At 35.2% G+C, this 14857-nt stretch overlaps 1 pseudogene; it reads left to right on the top strand.

Annotated features, from left to right (window-relative positions):
• The window catches only part of LOC123647028, a 63525-nt pseudogene that overhangs the window by 33290 nt on the left and 15378 nt on the right, over window positions 1-14857 (top strand).

Raw genomic sequence — 14857 nt, 5'->3', positions numbered from 1 at the left:
AATATCTCCAAAACTGAATATCCACACAGGTATTATATAGGGTAGGTACAGGCTCCCGTTGCCAAGGGCAACAGAATTCACATACTAACAGGCAGTTTGCTTTAAGGTCAAAGTCTTCTAAAAGGCTACCACAGATCCTTCAACTAACTCTAACTAGGGGAGCAATGAGTTGTAAAATCTTCTTGGGGCAAAATTCTAAGTTTTCTGATAAGGCTATTACTTTAGCAAAAAACAGAGACATCTTGGCTCCGGTGATTGTGTTCTTGGAGACAGAGATGATTTCAGAAGTCAACATGAGCTGTGCTTTGTGTTAATTACTTTAACCGCATGGCTCCTTCTGGGCCCGGCATGGGCATTAGCATATCTCTCTGATCAGCTCTCATCTCTGGGGGTCCTTGCCAGCTCCGGCAACCCATGGCTCTAGGAAGAGGCCTGCCTTGTCTTTCAAAGCAGGTGAGAACCATAGGCCCAGTTTACAGCTGTCTCTTTGAAGTGCAGCTTTTACTGACCAAGGAGACGCCCTCCTGAGACGAGGCAGCTTTTGAACCAACACATTTCTTTTTTCTTTAAGGCAAAGCCTTATTTGACCTCTGAAATCAAATCTTGTCTCCAGAAATACAGGGGGCATTTCTATGACTCAGTATTCTTAGGCTCAACAGGGGACAGTGGGCAGCCTTGTCTGGTTCCAGTTCTAAGCGGGAATGCTTTCAATTTTTCCCCAAGTATGATGGTGGCTGTGGGTTTGTCATATATTGCTTGTATCATTTTTAGATAGGCCCCATCTATGCCTATTTTGTTAAGTGTTCTTATCATAAAAAGGTGTTGAATTTTGTCAAATGCTTTTTCTGCATCTATTGAGAGGATCATATGATCTTTATTTTTGCTTCTATTTATGTGGTGAATTACATTTATGGATTTGTGTATGTTAAACCATCCCTGCATCTCTGGGATGAAGCCCACTCGGTCTTGATGGATTATTTTTTTGATAAGCACTTGGATTCGATTTGCTGGGATTTTATTGAGAGTTTTTGCATTTATATTCATAAGGGATATTGGTCTGTAGTTTTCTTTTTTTTTGTTGCATCCTTTCCTGGTTTTGGTATTAAAATTATGTTGGCTTGGTAAAATGTGTTGGGGAGAATTCCATCCTTCTCGATATTGGAGAATATGTTGAATGGGGACCAGTTCTTCTTTGTAGGTATGGTAAAATTCATATGTGAACCCATCTGGTCCAGGGCTTTTCATTTTGAGAAGGTTTTTTATTGCTGTTTCGATTTCAGATCTAGATATTGGTCTATTCAGGAATTCTATTTCTTCCTGGTTGAGCCTGGGAAGGCTGTGTGTTTCTAAAAATTTGTCCATTTCCTCCTCATTTTCCAATTTGTGTGCATAATGATTTTTGTAAAATTCATAGATGATCTCATGTATCTCTGTGGCATCGGTCGCGATTTCCCCTTTCATGTTCCTGATGGAGGTTATTAGAGTTTTTTTCTTTTCTGCTCTTGGTTAACCTAGCCAGAGGTGTGTGAATCTTGTTTATGTTTTCAAAGAACCAACTTTTTGTTTTATTAATCTCCCTTATGGTTTGTTTGTTGTCCTTTTCATTCAGTTCTGATTTGATCTTAATAATTTCTCTCCTTCTGCTGGGTTTGGGGTTGGTCTGTTCTTCCTTCTCCAACTCTTTGAGTCTATTCGTTAGATTGTCTATTTGTAAGTTTTCTGTCTTTTTGATATAGGCATTTATGGAAATAAATTTTCCTCTCAGGACTGCTTTAGCTGTGTCCCACAGATTTTGATTAGTTGTGTCTCCATTGTCATTTAATTCAAAGAATCTTTTGATTTCCATCTTGATTTCCTTATTTATAAAATAATTGTTCAGGAGAAGATTGTTTAGTTTCCATGATGTTGAGTAGGAATGAGAATTTCTGTTAGGGTTCATTATTACTTTTATTCCGCTGTGATCTGAGAAGATGCATGGTATAATTTCTTCTTTTTAAAATTTTTTAAGACATGCTTTATATCCTAGGATATGGTCAATCTGGGAGTATGTCCCATGGGCTGATGAGAAGAAAGTATATTCAGTGTATTTTGGGTAGACTATCCTGTAGATGTCAGTCATGCCCATTTGTTCTAGCATTCTATTTAAGTCCATTATATCTTTGTTTATTTTTTGTTTGGAGGATCTGTCCTTTACTGTCAGTGGCATATTAAAGTCTCCAACTATTAAAATGCTGTTATCTATCATTTTGTCCAAAGCAAGTAGGGTTTGCTTTATGAATCTGGGTGCACCTAAGTTGGGTGCATATATATTAAGTATAGTTATGTCTTCTTGTTGAATTGTACCCTTCACCAGTATATAGTAACCATCTTTCTCTTTCATTACTTTTATTGATTCAAAAACTAAGTTATCAGAGATTAAAACCACCACACCAGCTTTCTTTTGGCTTCCATTTGCTTGAAATATCGATTTTCACCCTTTTATTTTCAGTCTAAATGCATCCTTGTAGTTTAGATGAGTTTCCTGAAGACAGCAGATACTTGGCTTGTATTTTTTTAACCATTGGGCCAGTTTATGTCTCTTGAGTGGGGAATTCAATCCATTCACATTTAAAGAGAGAATTGATAAGTGAGATTGATTTCTGTTCCTCATGTTGGCTTGAATTTCATTATTCTGTTTTCTCACTTTAGCCATTGTGATAACTGGGTTTTTATCTTCTCTTGAGTAGTTTTATATTTGTGGGTCTTTCTTGTGCTGGTCTGTATATAGTTCTGTTTTGAGACTTCTTGGAGAGCTGGTCTTGTCTTGGTGAATTCTATGAGTTTTTGTTTATCTGAGAATGTCTTAATTTCACCTTCATATATAAAGCTGAGCTTAGCTGGGTATAATATTCTAGGCTGGGCATTACTCTGTTTCAGACAAGTGAGAATGGGGCCCCAGGCTCTTCTTGCTTGTAAGGTTTAAATTGAGAAATCTGGCGTAATTCGGATGGATTTTCCTTTGTATGTTACTTGTTTCTTTCTCCTTACAGCGAGAAGAAGGGCTCTTTAGTGGAAATTTTGGTCAGTCTGATAACTGCATGACGTGGTGTCTTCCTATTTGGTATGAATCTCCCAGGGGTTCTTTGAGCTTCTTGAACCTGTATATCTAGAGTTTTGGCAAGGCCTGGGAAATTTTCCTCAATTATATCTTCAAATAGCTTATCCAACCCTTGCTTATTGTCTTCTTCACCCTCAGGAATGCTGATAACTCTCATGTCAGGCTTCTTCACAAAATCCCACATTTCTTGTAGACTCTGGTCTTTTATTTCTTTGCTCCATTTCTGTGACTGACTTATTTAATTGGAAAGTATTATCTTCAATCTCTGAGATTCTTTCTTCTGTTTGATCTACCCTGATCTTGAGACTTTCCACTGTGTTCTGTGGCTCCCTGAATAAATTCTTCATTTCCAGGAGTTCAGCTTGATTTTTCTTCAATATTTAGATTTCTTTAGTGAATTTTTCTTCCAAGTCCTAGAACTTTTTTGTGGTTTCTTTGTGTTTGTTATGCATTTTTTCTTGCACAATATTCAGCTTATTTATGATCCATGTTTGAAATTCCTCCTGTGACATGTTGCTATTTCTAGTCTGGTTTGTGTCAATTGGTAAAGAACTAGTAATCCTCTTTGAAGGCAAGGTTTCAGCTTGATTCTTCATACTCCCAGAGTTCTTTCACTGAGCCCTTCCCATCTGGATCAATCCTTAGGTCCCTTCTTTCAGCTTTAGTCTGGATAGGGGCATGTTGTGTGCACTGATCTTGGGCTTCGCAGCAGCCCAGGTAAATTGTCTCCTCTGTCACTAGGGGGAGCCCTTCACGTGTTGTTCAGCATTTTGCTACCTCATCTGGGGGGCTGCTCCTGTTGGGTCCAGCCCCAGAGAATTAATTTGGCCCAAAACCAGTTTGAGAGTCCCATCACTGGGCTGTTCTAATTGCAGACAGAAAGTGACTTTTTCCTTGCCTCTTCCTCTCCCGAGGTGGTTTCTGCCTCTCTCTGCATGAAAGACAGTGGCTGGGGGGGGGGGTGGGGCCCTTGTTCGCCCAGCGCCCCAGCTGCTACAGCTCCCAGGGGCAATAGTCCGCCCTGCCACAATGTCTACAGGGTCCACGTTCCGCTCCCTCGCGACTGAGGAAGCACTCAGTGTTTACGCAAAGGTGGAGCTTCTAGTGGGGGTCCACAGACTATGGGATGGAGCCACCCAGTTCCCAATTGCTCCACAGCAGCTAGGCTGTGGACCCTGACAATGGCAGCTGCCCACCCGTCGGTTGCTGGAACTGGGGGGTCGAATGTTCAGGGTCCGGCAGGTGTCGGAGGAGCCGATGACTGAGGGAGCCCAGCCGCCCACGTAAAGGAGACAGTTTGACGTCCCCCAGGTGTCTTTCACTGCAGCCAAATGTATTTGTCATTTGCATTTTCTCTTCTGTGAGTTGCCTGTTCATATCTTTTTTTATATTTTTCTATTGAGTTGTTTGTGTTTTTCTATTGAATTTCTGGTTCACTATCCTTATTTTTAGCTGTTAACTACTCATCTGTCATGTGTTCGAAAGAATAACTCAAAATAAAAATATGTAGGGATCTTAAACAGCATAGTTGAAACAACAATTGTGTTAACCTTTAATTAACAGTAATAGATTTCTAAATTATGATACTTCCATACATTGCTTTTGTATTTTGGAAAAATATAACTGGAATTTTTAAAAATATTTTTATTAAGGAAAACATGATTTCTTTTCATTTATTGGTAATTAGCATATTTTTAGTTAGGAATAACATCTATGTACATGTTCCCTAAAGTATTTTCCAACTCTATGAAAATTATATTTCACTGAGGCCCTTTTGTCGTCTGTCCTGGAAAAAAATGAAGAACTTAAAAAGATAAAACAGACTCTGTTTGATGCTAAAACTGTAGCCTTGATGCCAACACAGTATCAGCCTTGCTTAGCAGTGAAAATCTGGAGCTGAAAGAGAAAATGGTAAGTAATTTTTTTAATATTTATAATAAAGCAGTTGTAATTATCAGTATGTTTTTGTGAGTTTGCAATGTTTTTTTTTTCACTAGAAAGAGCTTGCAAGTACATGCAAACAAATGAAAAATGATATTCAGTTATATCAAAGCCAGTTGGAGGCAAAAAAGAAAATGCAAATTGATCTGGAGAAAGAATTACAGTCTGCTTTTAATGAAATAACAAAACTCACCTCACTTATAGATGGAAAAGTTCCAAAAGGTATTTTTTAATTTCAAATATTTCTTTGCAAGTCTGACTTCCTCTAGAAATGTACCTAAATGATTTAACAACTATATTCCAAGGATTAAGCATCCATTATACACTGATTTTTTAAAGAACTTAATATTAAGTTTTAAGATTATTGGTATTGGTATTTAAGATATGGGTATCATTGGTATTAGTACTTATAATGATTTCCATGGGCTTCAAATCATAAGGATTTAAAAAGCATTTTTCAAATACACTGGGCCTAATCTTTAAAAAGGTGATTCAAAGATTATTAAAAACAAATTGTCTGTTTCCCAACATTGGCTTTTTATTTATCAAAACTTCCTAGATTTGCTTTCTAATATGGAACTGGAAAGAAAGATTACTGATCTCCAAAAAGAATTGCAAAAAAAGTTGAAGAAAATGAGATTTTGCAGAAAGAAGTTAATTTGCTCTCAGAATTAAAATCTTTACCCCCTGAAGTAGAAATGCTGAGGAAAGAGGTAAACACAGTTTTAAGCACTTAACCTTTGTTTTGAAATAAAAAACATTGTAATAGTACCTTAAATATTTTGATGTCATTTATTTTAAACTAGTGGCAAGAGACACTGAAACATTTGACTCAACTTGTTAGGAGGAAAAATGAATATAGTTCATCTTTTAATTTGTTCTTATGCTACTTCATGAAAAAATACTTATTTTCAAAGTGTATTTAACAGTATACTTAATAACATAATCCATGTAGCAGCCATTTCTCTATCCTCAAATGGCCCAACCTTAGTCTTTACCTCTTTTTTCTTGGTAGTAGCCAAGAGAGTAATGAGGTAAAGGGGCAGCATTGATATACTTTTAGAGGTCAGTACAAATCTTACAGGCTAGGGAATGTGATTCTGTAAATCCATGGCTGTTCTTTCTTTCCACCTTTCTAAAAGAAATAAAAATGGCAAGAATTTGAGTCCTTACTATATGGCAAACATCATGGTGAAGAACTTCAGGAACATTATTTTATTTAGTCATCCTATAAATTCTTTGAAAGTAGGTGCTGCTCTTTCGCCCCAACAACCAGTTATCAAACTAATGGTTGAGCGACAAAGATTCACCTCCTATGCTGGTGGTTGTAACCACTGTGTGCCATGTTACTCCTCTTTGCTTTGTCTCGCCTTTATCTCTCCTCTTTTTCTCATCTTCCTGTACCTTTATCTTTCACAATGATTAAATAATTTGTAAACTGGATATGGATTATTTAAATTAATTATTTAAGTAATGCTTTTTAAATAATTATTTTAAACAATTAAGTATTTAAATTATTCATGGATTAAGTTTTGGGACATTGGACCTGCATTCAAAGCCTTTAGGGAAAAGAAATAAGTCAAATTCTGAGAAAAACCATAAAATACTTGGCACGCAATAAAGTTAGAAAACTCTTTAGAATGATAAGAAAATAAAGACACATCCTACTTAAGTGTTTTCATTGACTGTTCTCCATGCAGTCCTTACCAGACCCAAAGAGATTAGAAAACACAATATTGAAGGTAAACAGACTAAGTTAGAGAAATGTGACAATAAGAATATTGTATTGCCTTTCCTCAGTCAATTCTTTAATTTAAATGACTTTTTCTTTTGCAGAGAATTTTTTTCCTGAAAATTGCTTGAATGAATTATACAGTGCTAAATCTTATTTGTTTTCATAGATACATGATAAATCTGAAGATCTCTGAATAATAACATCAGAAAAAGACAAATTGTTTTCTGAGGTAGTTCATAAGGAGAATAGAATTCAAGCGTTACTTGAAGAAATTGGTAAAACTAAAGATGACTTAACAACTGTCCAATCAAATTATAAAAGCACTGATCAAAAATTCCAAGATTTCAAAAGCTTTCATATGGAATTAAGCAAAAGTATAAGATGGTCCTTGAGGAGAATGAGAGAATGAATCAGGAAATAGGAAATCTCTCTAAAGAAGCACAAAACTTTGGTATAAGTTTAGATGCTTTGAGGACTGAGGTTGGTATAAGATGCAATCTAAAGAAATGACCTTTTAGTCTTCTTGGGTTTGTTGTGTGTGTGTGTGTGACTGTGTGCATGCACACACATGCACAGCCACACCATAAACTGCTCTGCTTTTACTGTGTCACGTTTACTTTTTTTTTTTTAAGCTTTCTCACAAGACCCAAGAACTTCAGAAGAAAACATTTGAGGATCATGAAAGGTTAAGTGAGGTGGAACAGCTGAAGAAACAATTAGAAAATAGAGGCTCTATGCTGCAAACTGTAGAAAAGGAAAAAACACTGATTACTGAGAAACTTCAGTGAACCTTAGGAGAAGTAAGAATTTTAATCCAAGAAAGAGATGAACTAAAACAACTCCAAGAGAGACTTCAAATTGAGAGGGACCAACTCAAAAGTGATATTCAGTATACTGTAAACATGGTAAGGTTTTGACTGATTAAACTTTGAAAAATCAGAGCCTCTAAAAACATTTTAAGAGCCATCATTTATTATTTATGATCAAGCAGTAACTATAAAATAATTTTGTTTCACATGCTAATGGAAATTATTTTATATGTCTCTGACAAAGAATATAGATGCTCAAGAACAATTATGAAATGCTCTTGAGTCTTTGAAAAAGCACCAAGAAACAATGAACACACTAAAATTGAAAATTTCCAAGGAAACTTCCAGGAATTTCCATATAGTGGAAAACATAGGAGAAACTAAAGAAGAATTTCAGCAAAAGGTAAAGAGTGTTTATTTTCAGAGTTTTCATATACTTATGCCTAAGCTTTCTGTTTAACCTCAAACGCTTAATTATATAATGATAATTTTGGTTTTATTTGTTATTCACAATGGCAATTACTAATAATAATTTTATAAGTTTAACCCAAATGTCTTTGAAATAACTTTGAACATAACTGTTTACAATCAATTTGAAAAGGAAAGGACAAAAAAGTAGTTCAAACTTTGGATAGCTGATATTTTTGAGACCTGATGTATTTTAAATATCTTTAAAAGCCCCTCTGAATTCTAATTATGGCTAAAGTATTTATTTTATGTCAGGTTTTCTGTACTAAATTTGCTTAGAGTTCATAATTCAGTACATTACAGAGGGGATTGCCTATAATGATATAAAGGGCTTCATTTGCAATGCATTTCTATTTTCTCAAAATAACTTTAAACTATATTGTCAACAGTAAGTTTTTTAATAATCTTTCATTTTTGTTTTAGTCAATACCATTTAAATCCAGAATATTTACTATTAGAATTTTAAAGCATTCTTCAATGGGAAACTGGTGAAATAATCTTTCATACATCCACAGCTTAGGATAATGTATAGTCATATTATTTTAATTTGTAGTAAAATATGCATAACATAAAATATACCACCTTAATGATTTTTATGTTTATAGTTCAGTAGCATTAAGTTCAGTCACACTGTTACACCACCAATTTCCAAAACTCTTTTTGCAAAAGTGAAACTCTATACCCATTAAACAACAGCTCCCTAATTTCCCCTTTCTCCAGGCCCTTGCAACTACCATTCTATTTTCTGTCTCTATGATTGACTATGTTGGGTACCTCGTACAAGTGGAATTATCCAGTATTTGTCTTTTTGTGACTGGCTTATTTCAATTAGTATAATGTCTTCAAGGTTCATTCAAGGTTTCCATGTTACAGCATGGGTTAGAATTTTCTTCCTTTTTACAGTGAATAATTTTTCATCATGTGTACAAGGTAGCATGCAAGAGTTTATAGAAAATGGAATTAAAAGACAAAAATTAAAAATATGAACTTTGTTTTTGAACATAAGCTCCATCAAAGTCAAGACACTTTTGTAAGCAGTGATACCAGCCATTTAGTCCATCCATAAAGAACTGAGAGTCCTGGGAACATAACCATGTCAGCGCAGTCTTTTTTACATCATTAACTGAAGAAAGTGGGTACCCTTTAAAGACTTTTTTAAGATTATGAAACAAAAAGAAGGCAGAAGTGGCCAAATCAGGACTGTAGGGTGATTTCACACCAAAAATCTCCCAAAATTGTCCTCATTTGATAATGAGTAGGAGAATTCTTGTGGTAAAGGAGGATTATCTCATAAAACTTTCCTGGGTGCTTTTCTGCTAAAGCTTTGGCTAGCTTTCTTACAGCACTCTCATAATAAGCAGATGCTATTGTTTTTTAGCCCTCCAGAAAGTCAACTGATGAAATACTTCAAGTATGCCAAAGAACAGTTGCCAATCTTTGCTTTTACTGATCTGCATCTGCTTTACCACTTTCACCTCTTGGTAGCTATTGCTTTGATTGTGCTTTGTCTTCAGGATTATACTGGCAAAGCCACATTCCATCTCCTGTTAAAATTCTTCAAAGAAATGTTTCCAGATCTTTTTTTTTTTTTTTTTTTTGAGACAGTCTCGGTCTGTTGCCTGGGCTAGAGTGACATGGCATCAACCTACCTCACAGCAACCTCAATCTCCTGGGCTTAAACAACCCTTCTGCCTCAGCCTCCCAAGTAGCTGGGACTATAGGCATGCACCACGATGCCTGGCTAATTTTTTCTATATATTTTTAGTTGTCCAGATAATTTCTTTCTATTTTTAGTAGAGATGGGGTCTTGCTCTTGTTCAGGCTGGTCTCAAACTCCTGACCTTGAGCGATCCTGCCGCCTCAGCCTCCCAGAGTGCTAGGATTACAGGTGTGAGCCACCATGCCTGGCCCATGCTTCCAGATCTTGATCCCACTTGTTTAAAATTTCCATTGAAAAGCTTTGCTTTTGTCTGCAGCTGATCTGGTTGCAACAGTTTTGATACCCATCAAGTGGAAAGTTTGCTCAACTTTTAATTTTTCAGTCAGAATTGTACAAGCTGAAACAATTGCGATGTCTGTGGTGTTGGCTATTGTTTCTGATGTTGTCTATCCTCTTCTATTAAGGCACAAACAAGATTAATTTTTTCCTTGCAAACTAATGTGTATGGTCATTGCAGTGAGCTTTCATCTTCAACATTGTCTCATCCCCTCCTGAAACAAGTTAGCTTTTGTAAACTGCTAGTTTCTTTGAGGCATTGCTCCCATAAACTTTTCATAAAGTATCAATGATCTCACCATTCTTCCACCTAAGCTTCACCACAAATTTGATGTTTGTTTTTGCTTCAATTTTAGCAGGATTCATGTTGCTCTGATAGGGGCTCTTCTCAAACTGATGTCTTATCTTTCTTAGTGCCTCAAACTAGATCCTGTTTAGACATGTTATAAAAAGTTAGTATAAATTTATTTTGGTGCAAAAAATTTTGAAATCTCTTCATAGATTTTTTCATAATATACACTTTCCATGAACTACTTGAAGTCCCCTCATGTATACCATATTTTGGTTATCTATTCATCCATCACAGAATCACGGACATTTGGGTTGCTTCAAACTTTTGGCTATTGTGACTAATGCTGCTTTGAACCTAGGTGTACAAATATATCTTTGAAACTTTTCTTTCAATTCTTTTGGATACATATCCAGAAGTGGACTTGCTGGATTATATGGTAATTCCATTTTTAATTTTTTGAGGAAGCACCCATAATGATTTTCATACAACTGCTCCATTTTACATTCCCACCAACAGTGCACAAGTATTCTAGTTTATCCACATCCTTACCAATACATTATTGTCTATTTTTTTGGTAGTAGCTGTGCTAATGGACATGATGTGGTATTTTATTGTGGTTTTAATTTGCAGTTTCTAATGATTAGTGATATTGAGTGTCTTTATATGCTTGTTAGCCATTTGTATATCTTTGCAGAAATGTCAGTTCAAGTCTTTTGTCTATTTTTAAATTGAGTAGTTTGATTTTTGTTGTTGAATTGTAAGAGTTCTTGATATATTCTGGATATTACTCTTTTTTCAGTTATATGATTTGCAAATATTTTCTCCCATAGGTTGACTTTTCAGTCTGCTGATTGTGTCCTTTAATACAGTTTTTGATTTTGATGTATGTAGTCAGATTTATCTAAGTTAACTTTAATTATTGCCTGTGGTTTGATATCATATCCTGGAAATTATTGCCAAGACTCCTCTATGTTTTCTTTCAAGAATATTCTCCTATGTTTAGGTCTTTAATTTATTTTCAGTTAATTTTTATACATATGGTATAAGGTCAGGATCCAATTTCATTGTTTTGCATATGGATATTTAGTTTTCCCAACATCATTTGTTGAAAACACTGTCCTTTCCCCATTAAGTATTTCAAGAATGCCCCTTTCCCTGGCATTTGTTGGATATCTTGTAACCATATACACAAAGGTTTATTTCTGAGCTTTCTATTCTTTCCATTGTTTTATATGCCTGTCTTTATGCTAGTACCATACTGTTTGATTACTGTAGCTGTATAGTTAAGTTTTGAAATCAGGAATTATAAAACCTCCAACTTTGTTCTTCTTTTTCAAGATAGTTTTTTCTGTTTGGGGTCCCTTGAGATTACATATGACTCTTAGGATAGGTTTTTCTATTTTTACAAAAGGCATCATTGGGATTTTGACAAAGATTGCATTAAATCTGTAAATTGCTGTGGGCAGTATTGACATCTTAATAATATGAAGTCTTCCAATCCATGAACATGGATCTTTTTTCATTTGTGTCTTCTTTAATTTCTCTCAGCAACATTTCTAGGTTTCAGTGTACAGGCCTTTCATCTCCTTGGTTACATAAATCTCTGTGTATGTTTATATACTACTACTCTATAAAATGAGCTGCTGCTTTTCCCCATTTACTCTAGAGCACAGTCCTTCCTTGGAAAAGGAGATTTTTCTATTTCTGTCTCCTTGTGCTTTAGTACTTCTCTCCTATAAAAACATTTTCACTTTTTCCACATCTTATGTCTTGGCTTATTTATAATTTGGATCCACCATGGGCCAAAAGCACTTGATCTTGATTTGAAATTTTTAACTTCTACTTTTATGATGGGAAGGTTTTTTGAGTAGATTTTTGAAAATAAGATGCAACAATCAGTGACTACTTTGAGCAAATCCATAATGCAATTACAGGACCCTATAAGAAAGGGGCAATAAAGGAGGAAAGAGGGCAAAGGAGTGTTATACTCACTGGGAACTGCTAGATTCTCTGTTATCAAGTTTGTTCTGGAATCATCCATTCATGTCAATAAAAATATCTAGCTGTGGATTCTTTGGGGCAATTGTGTTCATTAGGGATCCTGTAGTCTGGGATGCAAGACTGAGATCAATTTGGTTTTCTATCATGTTCATGCTAGAATTGGCCATGAATATATAAGTGTGGGTGTGGGGATTTCCAGGGGTCCCTCTGTCCATCTGGGCACCAGGGGCTGCATTGGTAGACCTATCATGAATTTGCCTGGAGTGCTCATTTTCAATCCTGCTTGATGTGTCTCTGGAAATGTAGTTTCCTTAGCGTATCTCAACAAAAATTTTAAACTTTGTGATTAGTAAACTTATTCTCCTATAAAGGACAAAATTTTTTTCTTTATGTAATGATTAGATCTGTTAGATTTTACTGATAACCGTGGTAGCTGAAATGCCTTTTAGGCTAAATTCAGATTGGAATGTACCTTAACTATCACTACAGAATACTCTGTCTCAGTCTACTTTGTATTTATGTATACTACTGTTTTTAGGAATAAAGATGCAACATTCTAAATTATGATATTGAACAGACAAATCCCAAAGATTATGTGTTCCCCATCTTAATTTCTCATGTAGTTAGCTGTGGCTCACCATTGTCAGAAGCTCATGCTTTATTATTGCCAATAATAAAAGAGTATTTCAATAAAGTATCGTTTATCCATATCCACTCTAGAGAATGAAGCAGCTGCTAAAATTATGATTTAAAGATTACATAACAGCATGGGAAAATAGATATGATCTAAGTAGATAGAAAAGACAAGCTAAAAATAATCATATGTATATACATTAATTACAATAGATATGTCTAAGAAAAAGTTTTAATAGAAAAAACTCTGGAAGGAAATATACCAGAATTCTAATAGTTGGTTATATGAAGTTGCTAATATTAGATGTCTTTCCTTTATCTTTCGATTTTTTTTCTAATGTGATTATAGATTATCATAAAAACTTTTAAATACATGTGTGGCCAATATGAAGCTAAACATGTTTAGTGGGCTAATGTAAGGTTATGGAATAATACCCTAATGTCGTGCTAACAATTGTAATGTCAGTCTCTGTCTCCCTTTCCCAATGAGTTCATATATTAGGTTACCTTTGGTTGGTTATGACTTATTAATATTTATGGATAAATGAATGTATATTACTTGCTTTTCTTATCAGTATATAAAAATAAGTATATTAAGAAAAGATGAATTAGGCCATAATATTATGAGATAGGTCTCTATCAGAATTATTTTACCCTCTACATATAATAACACTCTCTAGACTTTTGTGAGTACAACTGCCTCAGAAAATATAGATTTGCTGGGAGTTGGGGATAGGGAATGATTTCCAGCTTTGGGGTAGGGGAGAATAGGTAAAGTGATAGTTCAAAGTTGCCCATTCCACTCTCACAGTAGTAAGAAAACAAACTACTAGTAGTATGAAACTTAGAATATATTTATGGAAGATACGTACAAAGGAGAGGCAAATATCTTTTATTTATTATGTAATTGGTTTGAAGTAAGTGAATATGCATACAGTCAGGTTTACGTATCATATATGAAGACAATTATTATAGTAATTCTTATCAGTGAACAGGCATGAGAGCACAAACTCTGGAGCCAGCCATTTGGGTGCTAAACCTGGTTATATCTCTCTGAGTGACCATGGGCAAGTGACTTTACCTCTCTGAAGTTCAGTTTCTTCATCTCTCAAATGGGGATTATAATAATACCTACCTTATAAAGTGATAGTCAAGATTAAATGTGTTAAGATATGAGAATAGTACCTGGTACATAATATATGTATTGGCTATTTTATTAATATTATTGAAGTTGTTGTTATTAACTACAACTTTAATATATTTGTATTTTAGATGGATGCCATAGATTAAAAAAAGAATTTGGATGCTAAAAACACTCAAACACTGATTGCAGATGTTAAGGATGATGAAGTAATTGAGCAACAGAGGAAAATATTTTCTTTAATACAGGAGAAAAATGAACTCCAACAAATGTTGGAGAGTATTACAGTGGAAAAGGAACAACTGAAGACTGACCTAAAAGAAAATATCAAAATGGTAGGATTTAGCACTGTATATTGGCAATACATTTTCATCTTTGTTTTAGATTTTTATCAACTTTATTTAAGGATAATTTACCAGCAATAAATGTATCTGATGGAAATGTACAGTCTGATGACCTTTGGCAAATGTCTTTACCTTGTGTAGTCCCCGTCCCAGTCAAGATAGAAAATATTTTCATCGGAGACGGAAGATGTGGAGGTAACCTCCTGGATTCGTGCTCCCAGAGAGGAAGGCATGGGTCTCAACTTCCCACAATGCTAGAGGATCGCTCCCCCACAAGAATGGCGATGTGAACCCACGGAGAATCACCGTGGGACACAGAGAACAAGAAAAAACAGAGGCAAATGGGAAATCAGACCGAGATAATTTGGAGAGTGCGAGATGGAAAATAGACAGCAGAGTG

The sequence above is a fragment of the Lemur catta genome, chromosome 11, assembly GCF_020740605.2.
Source record: "Lemur catta isolate mLemCat1 chromosome 11, mLemCat1.pri, whole genome shotgun sequence".
Taxonomy (NCBI): Eukaryota; Metazoa; Chordata; class Mammalia; order Primates; family Lemuridae; genus Lemur; species Lemur catta.
This window is presented reverse-complemented; position numbering and strand designations above follow the sequence as displayed.